Raw genomic sequence first — 15,056 nt, forward strand, 5'->3', positions numbered from 1 at the left:
TCTTTCCCTCTCCCTCTCCCAACCTACCCCCTACTGGCATGCTCTCTCATCAATCAATCAAAAGAATGTTGATAAAGGGGTACCTGGCTGGCTCTGTTAATGGAGCATGTGACCCTTGATCTTGGGGTTGTGGGTTCAAGTCCCATGTTGGGTGTAGAGATTACTTAAAAACCTTTTTAAAAAAATCTTAGAAAAAAAATTTTAGAAAAATGATGTTGATATGGATATTCAGTGGTGCAGACAGTATAAAGTTTAAATTATATATTAGTTGAAAAAATATATATGTAATATATATTTCATTTATTTCATTCCTCAGTTATAAAAGAACTTAAAAATCAAAATACTATACATTCTGTTGTTTTCACGCTTTTTGAAGGCTTATTGGTCTTAAGTCTATAAGAGACCAATCTGCAAAATAACTAGTTCTCATTATAAAATTGCCCAGAAAATGTTATTAAGCTAATAAAAGCAAATTAATATTTAGGTCTAGTTGAAATGACACAGTTTAAACAGTGAGTAAAGAATGCATGACTTGTCCCAAGTGCTATTTTACAACATCAGTTTATGATAATCCTAAAAACTTTTTTAAACACTGTCTGATGAAAATTTTAAAAGATTTCCAAAAAAGGAAAGTTTGATAACACAAACCTATTTGGTCAGAGACGCAGTCTTTATAGGGAATCTAGGAGCTTTCTGTTTATAAGATGAATCCAGTATTATTTGTATTTTTTCCTTTGGGACATAAACAAGGAAAAAATGGTAGAAAAGATTCAATATAGTAAACTAAAAAATTATCACAATTAACTATCCATCTCTGTGAGAAGACCCAAAGATGTTTATAAGATAGGTGATTTAGATCTGCCACGATCCAATATGAGGATTTAGGAAACACAGTGAGCTGATGTGACACCCTTGACCACATTTTTCCATTGTCAGCTGTGGTCAAAAAGGCCATGCTGGGCATTAAGCAACTCCTGAAGCTCCCTCTGATGTGTAGGCTCCAGGCAAAGCAAATCTCTGGTCTTCCCGCACAGTATCTCCTCCAGAAAACCCTTCCCTGACCTTCACACACAAAATTGCTTGCTTCTCTATGCAACTCTAGAGCTCTGTATGGGCTTTATTGTTACATTTGTTTTCTTTGCTGTGTGTGTAAATTTGTCCAAGAGGCAAGTAAGTTTCCTGAGGCCAGAAATGAGCATTGGTGTTGTCACCTCCTCAGACTGTCTCTCCTCTAGTATCTAGGGCATATTAAATACTTTTTGGATAAATCAATGATCAACACAACCACACTGCACAATCCTCTCTTCACTACCCCCGTTGCCTCTCAGCCACTGTGTTTCTGCTGCTGGGACACATCTCTTAAATTGCAAAATTCACATTACAGATTCATTGCAACATAAACCTTTCTCCTTGGTGTAAAAGTACTGCTGGGTTAAAGTGGTACAGGTCTCTTCAGGACTCTCAATTTCTGAATTGTACCCACCATAAACTTTAATGTGTTCATTTCAGTATTAGATCAGAAAAGTTTACATGTCTTGTTTTACACATTTTTCGTGAGTTTGCCTGCCCATACATTTCTAATGAAAAGGAAAGTCTTGAAAATAGTGTTCATGTCTATTTCTGGGGGTTACATTTGACAGGCGGGAGGGCTGGGGAGGAGAAACAGGATGAGAGGAATGCAAACAATTCTACTTGCCAGGCATGCTGTTCTAAGAACTTTATAATATGTTCTCATTTAAGCTTCACGGCAACCCTAGGAGTTAGAGTTAGATAGGAATCTCTTAATCACCACATGTGGAAATCGCGATATGTGTGTGTACATGTATGTGCTGCCTCTGGGCACCTCTTAGAATCCAGCAGAGGTGACCCAGGTGCTGACCAGGCTGTATTCCTGGCCTGCAGTTTTGGGCATTTGTAAAGCATTCACTTCACAATAATTTGTAAGCTGTATGTCGACATTGTGTACAGTTTTTGTATGAATGTAATACTTTGCAATTAAAAAAGAAGTCTCTTTTTTTTTTCTCTTTTTCGAGAAAAGGAAGGAAGGGAGGGATGTGGGAGGGGAGATGGAGAAAGAGAGCCACAGGGAGGGGGCGGGAAAGGAAGGGCCTGACAAAGGAAGCATTATGTAATTGTCAGCTATTATTGCCTCAAGACAACTCCCTATGCTTTTGGATGCATTTTTGAATGTAGGAACAAGATATCAATCAGTAAGATGTATCCAGTGAAGTGTCATGGACACACATGCCGAAGTAGCTTTTTTTCTTGAGGGGGTTCTACTTTTGTGGAAAACAGCACAGTGTTTCACTTCTTATTCCTGTTAAAACTTTTTTATTGTAAAATATTACAGAGAAAGTTAAAGAGAGTAACATAACAGGTATCTGCACACTTACTACACAGCTTTTATCAATTCTTTATCTTGTATCCTGTTTCAGTTATTTTTAAGTAAAAAATAGTTATACAATTATGCAAATGAAAAGCCCCCTCCCCAACATGTACCTCTTCCCTCCTCCTGTTTCTTTCTTATGGGCAATCATCATTATGAATTTGTTGTTTCTGTGCATTTTTATACAAATAGCATAGATCATATACACTACTGTTTTGCATGGTTTTTTTAAAGATTTTATTTACTTATTTGAGAGAGAGAGAGCAGGAGGGGGGGAGGGAGCAGAGAAAGAGGGAGAAGCAGACACCCCACTAAGAAGCCCAATATGGGGTTTCATCCCAGGACCCCAGGATCATGACTTAAGCCGAAGGCAGTTGCTTAACCAACTGAGCCACCCAAGTGCCAAAAGTAATTTTTTAATTGACATATACACACAGAAAAGTACACAAATCATAAGTGCACGGTCAGTACATTTTCACAAATGGTATACAATGGGTACATCACAAAATAGGGCATTACCAGCACCCAGAATATCCTCTTTTGTTCCTTCTCACAGGGTAAACACTATCTCAACCCCTAACACTATGCATTATTTTTGCTTGTTTTTGAACTTTATGGAAATAGAATTATCCAGGACTTGCTGCCTGGTGTGTGGCTTCTTCCATTCAATAATATTGAGAGATTAATCTATGTTTGTTCTGATATACTGTATTCTATTGTATTAATATATTACAATTTATGTATCCAGTCTATAGTTGATGACTATTTGGATAGCTGACAGTCTAGGAGCTATTTATTGCAAAGAGTGCTACCATGAGCATTCTTGTACATGTCTTTTGGTAAACTTATGCATTTCTGCAGGGCACATAGCTAGGAATACAATAGCTGGGTTTAGGGTATTGTATGTTCGACTTTAGTAAAGCCTCTCAAACAATTTTCAAGAATAATGGTTTCAATTTATACTCCCATATGCAGGGTATGAGAGTTCCAGTCACTCCACAGCCTCGCCAAAACTTGGTATCATTGGTCTTTTCTATTTAAGGCCCTCTGGTGTACATGAAATGGTACCTTTGCAATGTGCATCTCCCTGCTGGAGTCTGTCACTTTTCAAATATTCTCTCCCACACTGTGACTTACTTTTTCACTATTTTTATGTTGCCCTTTGATGAACAAAAGTTCTTAATTTCAATGCAGTACACTTTTTTAAAGATTTTATTTCTTTATTCATGAGAGACACAGAGAGAGGCAGAGACACAAGCAGAGGGAGAAGCAGGCTTCACACAGGGAGCCTCATGTGGGACTGGATCCTGGAATTCCAGGATCGCACCCTGGGCTGAAGGCGGCGCTAAACCACTGAGCCACCCGGGCTTCCCACACTTTTTCTTTTTAATTAGTGCTTTTGGGTAGCAATATTTTGCTACCTCCAAAGTCATGAAGACATTTTCCTATGCTTTCTTCTAAATATTTTATTGTTTTTACCTTTTACACATACAGCTACAATCCATCTGAGACTGATGTTTGCATATGGTTGCGTTAGGGGGTCAAGATACCTTTTTCATATGGACATGGAGTAGACTCAGCATCACTTATTAAAAAGATCCTCCTTACCCAATGACACTGAAGCAATCCCTTCCTCATAATTCAAGTGACATGTGTGGGTCTATTTCTGGACTCTCTATTCTGTTTGTCTATTTTTCTTTTTTTTTTAAGATTTTATTTATTTATTCATGAGAGGGAGAGAGAGAGAGAGAGAGAGAGAGAGAGAGAGAGGCAGAGACACAGGCAGGGGGAGAAGCAGGCTCCATGCAGGGAGCCCGACATGGGACTCGACCCTCAGTCTCCAGGATCACGCCCTGGGCTGAAAGCGGTGCTAAACTGCTGAGCCACCCGGGCTGCCCTGTTTGTCTATTTTTCTATTCTTATGTTAATACCATGATATTTGATGATATCTTCTAAATCCTCTAGGTTTGTTCTTGTTCTTCAAAGTATTCTTGATGGGACACCTGGGTGGCTCAGCGGTTGAGTGTCTGGCATCGACTCAGGGTGTGATCCTGGAGTCCTGGGATTGAGTCCCACATCTGGCTCACCCTATGGAGCCTGCTTCTCCCTCTGCCTATGTATCTGCCTCTCTCTCTCATGATAAATAAAGTTAAAAAAAAAAAAAAAAAACGAAAAACCAAAGTATTCTTGACAATTACTGACCTTTTTTATTTCCATACAAAATTTAGAATCTGCTTGCTAATTTTTTAAAAACTGCCAGGATTGCACTATTAATGAATCTGTAGATCAGTTTCAGGAGAACTGGTATCATTACAACATTGAATCTCCCAATCCATAAACGTGACCTATTCCTCCATTTACTTAAGTCTTTTTAATTTCTCTTAATCATGGTGCACTTTTTGAATCTTTTATTAGATTTATTCTAGGTATCTGACATTTTTGATGCTATTGTAAATGGTATTCCTAATTTCATTTTCTAATTGCATACTGCTGGCATATAGAAATACAACTATCTCTGTATGCAACAACCCTACTAAATGTACTTATTAAAGCATATAATTTATCTAAGATAGAGCTTTGGATTTTTTTTTAATACAAAGACAATGATGTCATTTAAGAATAATGATAGTTTCATCTCCTACCCTTGAATCGTTTGCTCATCACATTTACTTGCCCTATTGCTCTGGTTAGGACCTCAAATATTAAATAGGACTGAGGCACAGTAGGCATCCTTTTCTCATTCCCCAATCTCAGGGGAAAAGCTTTCTATAATTCACTGCTAAGTGATATGTTCCACAATGACTTTTTATCATTAGATCTTTAATATTCATTACATGGGTAGTTTGCTGCACTTAAGAATCTCTCATATATATATATATATATATATATATATATATATATATATATAGTAACCTTGGGTTTAATTTTTACTTTGATTTTGAGAGAGGGAGGGAGGGAGGGGGGAGAAAGGGAAAGGGAGAGGGAGAGGGGGAGAGAGAGAGAGCGCACGCGAGAGAGCATGCACACGTGTAGGGGGAGGGACAGAGGGAAGGAGAGAATCTTAAGCAGGCTGCATGCTCAGCAAGGAGCCTGATATAGGGCTCAATCACACAACCTTGAGATCATGATCTGAGCTGAAATCAAGAGTTGGATGTTTAACTGACTAAGCCACCTTTGGTTGGTTGTTTTTAAAAGGTCAATACTGTATAAATTTCTGGCATATGATTTCCATTTTAAGTATCAATGTAGTTTTCACTAAAATCTGTTAAGGGATCTATTTTTTGTTTGGATATCATCTTTTTATTGCATTTTGAGAAATAAAATAAAAATAAAAATACATAGATTTTGATTTATATCAATGCTATTCAGGTCACTCATCCACATTTGTCCTTAAAGGGGGGGTGAGTAAGGGCTGAGGGAGAGGGAGAGAATCCCAGCAGACTCTGCTGAGCACAGAGCCCAACTCAGGGCTCCATCTCATGACCCTGAGATCATGACCTGATCTGAAATCAAGGGTTGGATACTTAACTGACTGAGCCACCCAGGGGCCCCTCTTATCTACATTTTTAATTTAAATTGAGATATGAGTTTTGAAGGCTAAAGATGCACTAATTCATCTCTTTCATTTAAGAAGCAATTTTAGAGCAATTACAATGTACCAAGAATGATGCTAGGCTCTAGGAACTTTGAAGGCTGAACATTCATTAACTATTTCGTTTAACAAATATTTTTTTGAGAAACTATGGTGTATCTGGGACTGTGCGAGGCCCTGGAGATACAGAGTTCTCCTTAAAGAGGTCCCAGTATACAGGGAGAGACTGAAACCCAGACACCGATCATACAGCACAGGAAGCTGACATACACACACACGTGATCATACACAGATGCATCTGTGTAGACTTTGCACAAGAGGTGATATCTGAACTGAAGCTTAAAAGAGAAATATAATTTAGTTAAGTAAAAGGGGAGTAGAAGTAGAAATATTACATCAGGAGTAAAGGGTCAAAACTAAGCAAACAAAACAGCATCATTCATTCATCCCACAAAAACTTACTAAGTTTTTCCTATGTCACAGACATTGTATTAGGCACAAGAAACTAATAAGTAAAAATCTATATAGTCTTGGGCAGCTCGGGTGGCTCAGCGTTAGCGCTGCCTTCAGCCCAAGGGCCTGATCCTAGAGACTGGGGATCAAGTCCCACGTCAGGCTCCCTGCATGGAGCCTGCTTCTCCCTCTGCCTGTGTCTCTGCCTCTTCTCTATCTCTGTCTCTCTCATGAATAAATTTTAAAAATCTTTAAAAAAAAATCTATATAGTCCCTGCTCTCCTGAGTAGCTCTAACATAAAGGATAAGAGGCATTTATAATATAATATATAAGACCTTTTGTCTAAATATCCATGAACTTCTGAACACTTTCTGCTAATATAGTCTGCATGCTGTTATATTGCTAAGACAAAAGTTAATAATATGTATATTAAATAGCTATAATTTAAGAGTTTATAACTTTGTAGTGGGAAGTCTCAGAAATTCATTTACAGTTTGGTTGCTCTTAAACAACAGCTTCTAAATGAAGCTATATTATAAATGGTGATTAGGTTTACCCTCTGGCCCCCAAAGCCTACTTAATGCATAATACCCATGGTGTAAAGTATGAATAGTCCTATTTCAAATATACTGAATCACCATTATGTCAAGTGAATAAAAAAATGTAAGACTCTAGGGATACATAGTAAAAAACAACATAGGCCTGCATCTCATAGAAGTAATAATTTAGTGAGAGACAAATGACTATACAAATGAATGTAAAATGATAATCTGGAATGAGTGCTAAAATAAAATGAAGGAACCAGTGGACATATAATGAGCACCTGGGCCTACCCCTGAGGTCTGGGAAGACTACCTGGCAACTAGGCAAAGGGATGAAAAAATTAGTGTTTTTGTTTTCTTTGGGCAAACACTCAATAGTGGAATGATTGGATTATACCATATTTCTATTTTTAATTTTTTGAGGAACCTCCTTACCTCCTTACTGTTTTCCTCAGTGGCTGCACCAGTTTGTATTCCTCCCAACAGTGCACCAAGGTTCCTTTCTCTCCACATCCTTGCCAACACTTATTTCTTGTGCTGTTGATTTTAGCCATTCTGATAGGTGTGACGTGATCTCATTGTAGTTTTGATTTGCATTTCCCTGATGATGAGTGATATTGGGCATCTTTTCATTTGTCTGTTGTCCATGTGGATGTCTTCTTTGGAAAAGAAGTCTTCTGCCCATTTTAAATTGGATTTTTTTCCTGATGTTGAGCTGTATAAGTTGCTTATATACTCTGAATATTAACCCTTTATCAAGTAATATACAGAATTGTGGAATCATATATTGTACACTTAAAACTAATACAATACTGTATGTTAATTATACTTTGATTAGAAAAGTGAGGGGGATGAAAGAAGAACATTCTGGATAGGATGTTAAAGGAATTGAGACAAGATGAGCATAGATAATGTAAAAAGAAAAAAAAAAGAGAGGCAGAGAGTACCATGAGAAACTACACACCTTCTTTCTAAGAGAAAAGGGAAGCCCCTAAAAGAGCGAAAGCAGTGGAGTATCATGGCAGATTTCCATATTAAACAGCCCATCCTACCGTACCATGGAGAAAAGATTATACAGAGTCCAGACTGGAAGCAAGGCATCCAGTTAGGAGGTTACCATGCTGATCCAGGAGAGAGGTAACAATGGCTCAGACCACAGTGGCAGCAGCAGAGATGGAATAAAAGATAAATGAGTTGGACAGGTATTTAGGTGCTAGGACTTGGTGCGGGATTACTGAGAGGGCAGACAGAAACGGGGTGTCAAGGATGACTACAAATTTTAAGAGCTATTTAGGAAGAACTGACTGAATATTGAAAGTGAGGCAGATCTGGGAAACGAACTGGGGGTGGTGGAAGGGGAGGAGGGCGGGGGGTGGGGGTGAGTGGGTGATGGGCACTGAAGGGGACACTTGACGGATGAGCACTGGGTGTTATTCTGTATGTTGGTAAATTGAACACCAATAAAAATTATTTTATTAAAAAAAAAAAGAAAGTGAGGCAGAAAAGTGAATGGGTGGTATCCAGACATATGCCTTGAACAACAGAGTGCATAATGATTTAGCTACTGAGATTCACTGAGACACAGCAGGAAGTTTAGGAAGAAAGGTGATCAGTTTCATTTTGGACTCTTTGCAGTTGAGATACTTTGAGTATTCCATGGGTACAAGACAAGCAGGTAGTTTAAGGACAGGAGTTTGACACTGGGAGTAGAGTGTCTGGAGTAGAGACAAAGGAATGGGATTCAGGATTTTGTAGGTTACAGTTGGTCCCATCAGTGAGAGTGGAGATGGGACTCTGGGGAAGAACTACCATAAAGAATTAGCATTGCACAATGTGGATGGAACTAGAGGCTATTACGCTAAGCTAAATAAGTCAATCAGAGAAAAAGAATTATCATATAATTTCACTCATACGTGCAATTCAAGAAACAAAACAGATGAACACAGGGGAAGGAGGGAAAAATAAGACAAAATCAGAGAGGAAGACAAACCATAAGAGACGCTTAACTCTAGGAAACAAACTGAGGGTTGCTGGAGGCATATGGGTGGGGGAGTGGGGTAACTGGGTGATGGGCATTAAGGAGGGCATGTGATGTGATGAGCATTGGGTGTTACATAAGACTGATGAATCACTGGCCTCTACCTCTGAACGTAATAATATGCTAATTAATTGAATTTAAATGTTAAAAGAGTAAAATAAAATAAAACTAATTTATAAAAAAAGAATTAGGGCTGCAGATCTCACCATCTCTTATGTTAATTAGAACCCAACCTCTTTTCAGCCATGTTTATGAAGCCCCTAAGTAAATCATATCTTATCTGTGCAACTTCCCCAGGTTTAATCACAACCCTTCCTGGGCGGGTGCATAGTGATTGAGAATCAGATTCACTATTTTCCTCCAATGGAAACTAAGTGTTGAGTAAAGAAAAGCAGAAGAATTTAACATTGTAGCTTTTTTTGCAATCTTGCTGTTCCTGTATGAGAACTCCTCTTTCTGTCTTTCTCTGGCCTCTCTAGCCTCATACTGCAACAAAGCAACATTTAGGAAACAATATGCACAAGACAGGCTCATGTGTACCACTCAGAAAACCATCTGCATTGGGGCAGCCCGGGTGGCTCAGTGGTTTAGCGCTGCCTTCAGCCCAGAGCCTGATCCTGGAGGCCCGGGATCGAGTCCCACGTCAGGGTCCCTGCATGGAGCCTGCTTCTCCCTCAGACTGTGTCTCTGCCTCTCTCTCTGTGTCTCTCATGAATAAATTAATAAAATCTTAAAAAAAAAAATTTGCAAACCCAGGATGTGATTTATCATTATACCTAATATTTATTTTTCATTATTAAACTTTAAATGCATGCCAATACAATGAAAAATTAAATTTGGCATAAGGTTTGTGGACGGCCCTGTACCACTCTAGTACCACCTTTGGTATTATCTTTTATATTTCAAATTTTCGCTCCAGGATGTTGGGAAAAGTTTTCAATTAGCAATAATCGCACCTTGGATAAACCTCTTTGGCTACAATACTGCCACTGCACAAAGCTATAATCCTTTATATTTCAAACCTTGTTCAAGGTGTGTCTAGGGACACTATAGGAAACAAACTGAGGTTTGTTGGAGGGGAGGTCCGTGGGGGGATGGGGTAACTGATGGGCATTAAAAAGGGCACCTGACATGAAAACAGCAACAACAACAAAAAAGTGTGTCTGGTGGCCTGGGTGGCTCAGGCAGTTGGGCAACTGACTCTTGATTTCCACTCTCAGAGTCCTGATCTTGGGGTCATGGAAAGGAACCCCGAGTTGGACTCCATACTTTGCAGAGAATCTGCTTGTGATTTTCTCTCCCTCTGTCCCTCCATTCTGTGTGCATTCCCTCTCTAAAAAATAAATAAATAAATCTTTTTTTTTAAGTGTGTCTAAAATAACTTGGCTTACTTTCCTGCTTTTGCTACACGCAAAACAATGGCCATATCAGCAGGGACTCAATATGCTATTACATTCTTTTTTTAAGATTTTGTTTATTTATGCATGAGAGACACAGAGAGATAGAGAGAGAGGCAGAGACACAGGCAGAGGGAGAAGCAGGCTCCATGCAGGGAGCCTGACATGGGACTCGATCCTGGGTCTCCAGGATCAGGCCCTGGGCTGAAAGCGGCGCTAAATCGCTGAGCCACCCGGGCTGCCCTATTACATTCTATGTATGCTAATACAAAGGACTCTTGGTTTTGGTGACAAAAACCTATCTAAAAGCAACTTAAAGAGAAAAGAATGGATTGCCTTTGATAGCTAGGTAGCTCACTGAATGAATCTAAGAAAAAGCTGCAGAATATGAGAAATCAGGGACTACCACCACCAAAACACCTTACCCATTGGGATTTCAACTTGTTTCTGCTTCTCTTTATGAATTAGTTCATATACTATTATTGTATATCATCTTCCCCGTTGGGTGGGAAAGATGTCACCCCAGTCAGAGTTGGGCTACTTCCTTTCTACTCAAGTTGCTTTCTCCCCATGTCCAAGTAGCAAGAACAAGGAATGATTCTGTTTGGTGGGGAGATGAGATATTTCACAGGGTCAGGCCTGGGCCAGAAGGAGAGAACTGCTATCACAATAAAGGATATGGCAAACCTTTTGAGGTCTACCAAATAAAATCATTACCATACAATCCAGTCATTATCCTACAATCCACACAATTGGCGATGCCGAAAAATCTTATCTTTTGGGTGGCATGAAAAAACCTGTGACAATACCTCAGAATCATCCTTGTGAATGTAAATTCTCAATGGGGGGGTGTTGTGTACATAGACAGAATGAGATTGGGGACAGAAGCCTGTGTGTCACTGAACATCCCTAAAATATCATATTTGTAGTAAATATTAATCTCCAAAAAATAGGATGTAAACATCATTTTCAGCTACTTGTGAACTCAAATTTGCCATCTTTAGTCTAGATTTTACTATATGCAATACAAGCATAATAAAGAAAAATCTAAACCAATAACTTTTCATTTGTGATTGAGCTAATCTTTCTCATGATCCATTAATCACATACTCATATAATATTCTCTTCATGAGATTCTGTGTTTTAAAAACAACATCAACATGACACCTTATAAACATTGATTACAGATTTGAGTAAATAAGAAGTACACCTAGCCATGATTCCTGGGAGAACTGAAAGCTAATAATAACCATTTATTGTAGTTCAATTCTCTTTCTCATTCCTTCTTCAAAAACAATTATAGGGACCAAAAAGCCATTTTTCAAACATGATAAAACTAAACAACATCATTTACAAGATTCACTAACTGAAATCTGAACACTTGAACGATCAAGAAACTAATAAATTTCAGAATATAGTTAACAGCAAAATGTACAGTTTATGTGAATTTTGTCCCCAGTCAGGGTTCACCAATTCAAAATATACATTTAAAGTAGTTTTATTATCAAAATACGAAGTCATTTCTATGTGAAATTAGCCAAGAATATAGTCATTTACTTAGAAATGTCATCTGAGTCTTAAAGCAAATTTCAGATGAATAAGACATTCAGTGTTCCCTTTAAAATTATTGCACCAAACTTCAGTTGGGCTTTAATACTTCAAACATCTTGGCATTTGGATTCTATTACATAAGTCAAAATTTTAAAACACTAATTTGATATTTTGGACCTTGTATAAAATTATTTTCTATAAATTTTTCTGGAATTCCAACTCTAAGGAGACTTTTAATCTGGCTATTATAGCTGATCTCTCAATATCATGAAGACTGAAATGATTCTATGACTGCAAGTTCAGTATCTTTTTGTCATGCAAATGATATTCTCTGTACTAGTGCTAATTTGATATATCACAGGTGCAGAAAGCATAGATTACCTGGTAATATAGAGGCACAGACATTTGAAACCTCTTTAGACTTTTGCAAGCTTTTTTCAAAGCTTGTAAAACTTGCTGGGATGTTAACAAGTAAACTGAGAAAGTAGCAGGATATGGGAACTGGACTCAGTGACACATTTATTGATGTGCCTCCTTGAACAAGTCCCTCACTGTCCCTGTGCCTTAACCTTCTTGTTCTAAGTGGAGGTAATAGCTACACCAGAGGGCTGTTTGTGGCAATAAATAAAAAGATGAATGAAAACCCTGGCACAGGGGCCCCTGGGTAGCTCAGTGGTTGAACATCTGTCTTTGGCTCAGGTCATGATCCCAGAGTTTTGGGATTGAGTCCTGCATTGGGCTCCCCACAGGGAGCCTGCTTCTCCCTCTCCCTATGTCTCTGCCTCTCTCTGCATCTCTCATGAATAAATAAAGTCGAAAGAAAGAACGAACAAACGAACCCTGGCACATAGCCATGTAACTTCCATAAATCGTTACTATTATTATTTGGTTCTGTTACAAGGAGTAAACCTCAGCTTTGAACACTAAAGATTAATTTTCATTGAGAACCAAAAGTTATCTTTTGGACTTATCACTAGGGACAAATCTAATGCTAACAGTGGCTTTACTCAAACTTGCCAATGGCTGTAAATAATCACCTGGAGCATCTTCAAGAGTACCAGTGGACACTAGCCAAGTAATATGTCCAGAAAGAATGTTAAACAGCCATGTCTCACAGTTCTGAATTCCTGCAAACCATTAATGTTCTTGATCATACAAGAGAAAAGCCTGATGAGTATCTGCCTCATTTTACCCCTCAAAACGCTAGGCTTAGTAACCTGTACCAGAAGAGTTCAAATTCCTGGGTATACAGATGCTGAAGCCCTACCGTCAATACTTTGTCTCAGTGGGTCTAAACCTCAGGTTTAAAAAGCTCGTCAAAAAATAATAATAATAAAAATAATAAAAATTTTAAAAAAATAAAAAGCTCGTCAGCTGAGCAGAAATCCCAATTCTGTTTTGTAATGCTTTTGGGTTTTCCTATATCATTAATGGTTTTTCCATGTCAATAAGTATCTTTCTATATTTTTTGAAAGATTTTATTTATTTGACAGAGAGAGTGTGTGTGAGTGCACAAGCAGGGCAAGCAGCAGAAGGAGAGGGAGAAGCAGGCTCCCCACTGAGCAGGGAGCTTGATACCGAGCTGGATCCCAGGACCCTGGGATCATGACCCGAGTGAAAGGCAGATGCTTAACTGACTGAGCCACCCAGGTGCCCATCTACAACATAATTTTAAATGGCTTCATATTACAAGCGTGTTGCTATAATTTGTTTCAGATTTGTGCTTGGCTTCCAGTTCTAGGTAGGCACCACATACATGTATGTGCTATTTAGGAAGTGGCCTTGGCTTGAGTCTTAATGCCCAGGCACAGCCTTATTTTGTAGAGAGGAGTGTTTAAGACATCGTCGATTCTGGCACTGGTCTGAACTCACCCCCCAACTCTGGACAGCTGGTTAGCAATGCAGGTGCCATTTTCTGCATCTATTAAGGAAAGATGATCATAATGCCACCTCATTAAGGTGGGGATGATTCAATCTGAATATGTAAAGCATTTACCACAGTGCCCAACACAATAGAAAACAGTATCTTAACTATTGAGGGAAAAAAAGTAGAAAAAAGCAGGCTCTGACATCCAGAAGCTGGCCAGGCCTTCACAGCTGGTCCTGGCTGCTCTCCTAGTGACCATAAACAATGTCACAGAACATCAGACAAGCCCACTTTAGTGACCATAGTCACTAAGTTACCCACTCTATAATCCTGCCTGAACACAGACAAACCATGAATACTGTCCAAACCACAAAATATGAAAGTCCTCCTCCCAGCAAATGAGTGACTGCTGCTTCTTTGCCTCATTCTAGTGTCCTCCTTAGCACGACGCACTCATATACCCAATCATAAAATCCCCTTTTTGTCAGCAGCCAATCCAAAGCAAAGTCCCCAGTTCCTTACCTCCTCCCCAAATAATCTAATGCGAGCCCAGTTCACTAGTAAGTCCTTTCTAACCCCCTCCCTGAGATGCCTCACAGTTCCTGAAGGTACACCTTCTCCCCGGCTGCAGCATACAATAAACCCACCTGTTCCTGTTCCACTGAAGCTGAACAAGTGTGTTCCTTTTTTTTTTTTTTTAATATTTGGACTTTGTTGTTTTAATGCACATTCTAATTCTAAATTTTATTTATTTATTTATTATTTATGATAGTCACACAGAGAGAGAGAGAGAGAGGCAGAGACACAGGCAGAGGGAGAAGCAGGCTCCATGCAGGGAGCCCAATGTGGGATTCGATCCCGGGTCTCCAGGATCGCGCCTTGGGCCAAAGGCAGGCGCCAAACTGCTGCGCCACCCAGGGATCCCAACAAGTGTGTTCCTGATGATCTTCAGCTGGAGGGCATTGCTGGATTGTTCTGGAACCCTTTCTTCATAAGGAAACTACAATGTAGGAAGCTTGCTTGCACCCTGGAACTTTATCCATGTATCATTTGAAATAGTAGAGGTGGGAGCCAGGAAGCAATGGCCATCCCCACTTAATTTGAGAAACACCAATACAGATTAAGAATTAAGAAGCATTGCAACTTTGGGGGGCTGGCTCAGTGGGAAGAGCATGGGACTCTTGATCTCTGGGTTGTGAGTTTGAGCCCCATGTTCGGTGTCGATTATG

The 15,056-nt window shown here is 39.1% G+C and overlaps 1 pseudogene; it reads right to left on the bottom strand.

The window, feature by feature from the left end:
- Positions 1 to 9,899: 9,899 nt before the first annotated feature.
- Positions 9,900 to 10,013, bottom strand: LOC112655900 (U4 spliceosomal RNA; annotated as a pseudogene).
- Positions 10,014 to 15,056: the final 5,043 nt, after the last annotated feature.

The sequence above is a fragment of the Canis lupus genome, chromosome X, assembly GCF_003254725.2.
Source record: "Canis lupus dingo isolate Sandy chromosome X, ASM325472v2, whole genome shotgun sequence".
In the NCBI taxonomy this organism is placed as follows: Eukaryota; Metazoa; Chordata; class Mammalia; order Carnivora; family Canidae; genus Canis; species Canis lupus.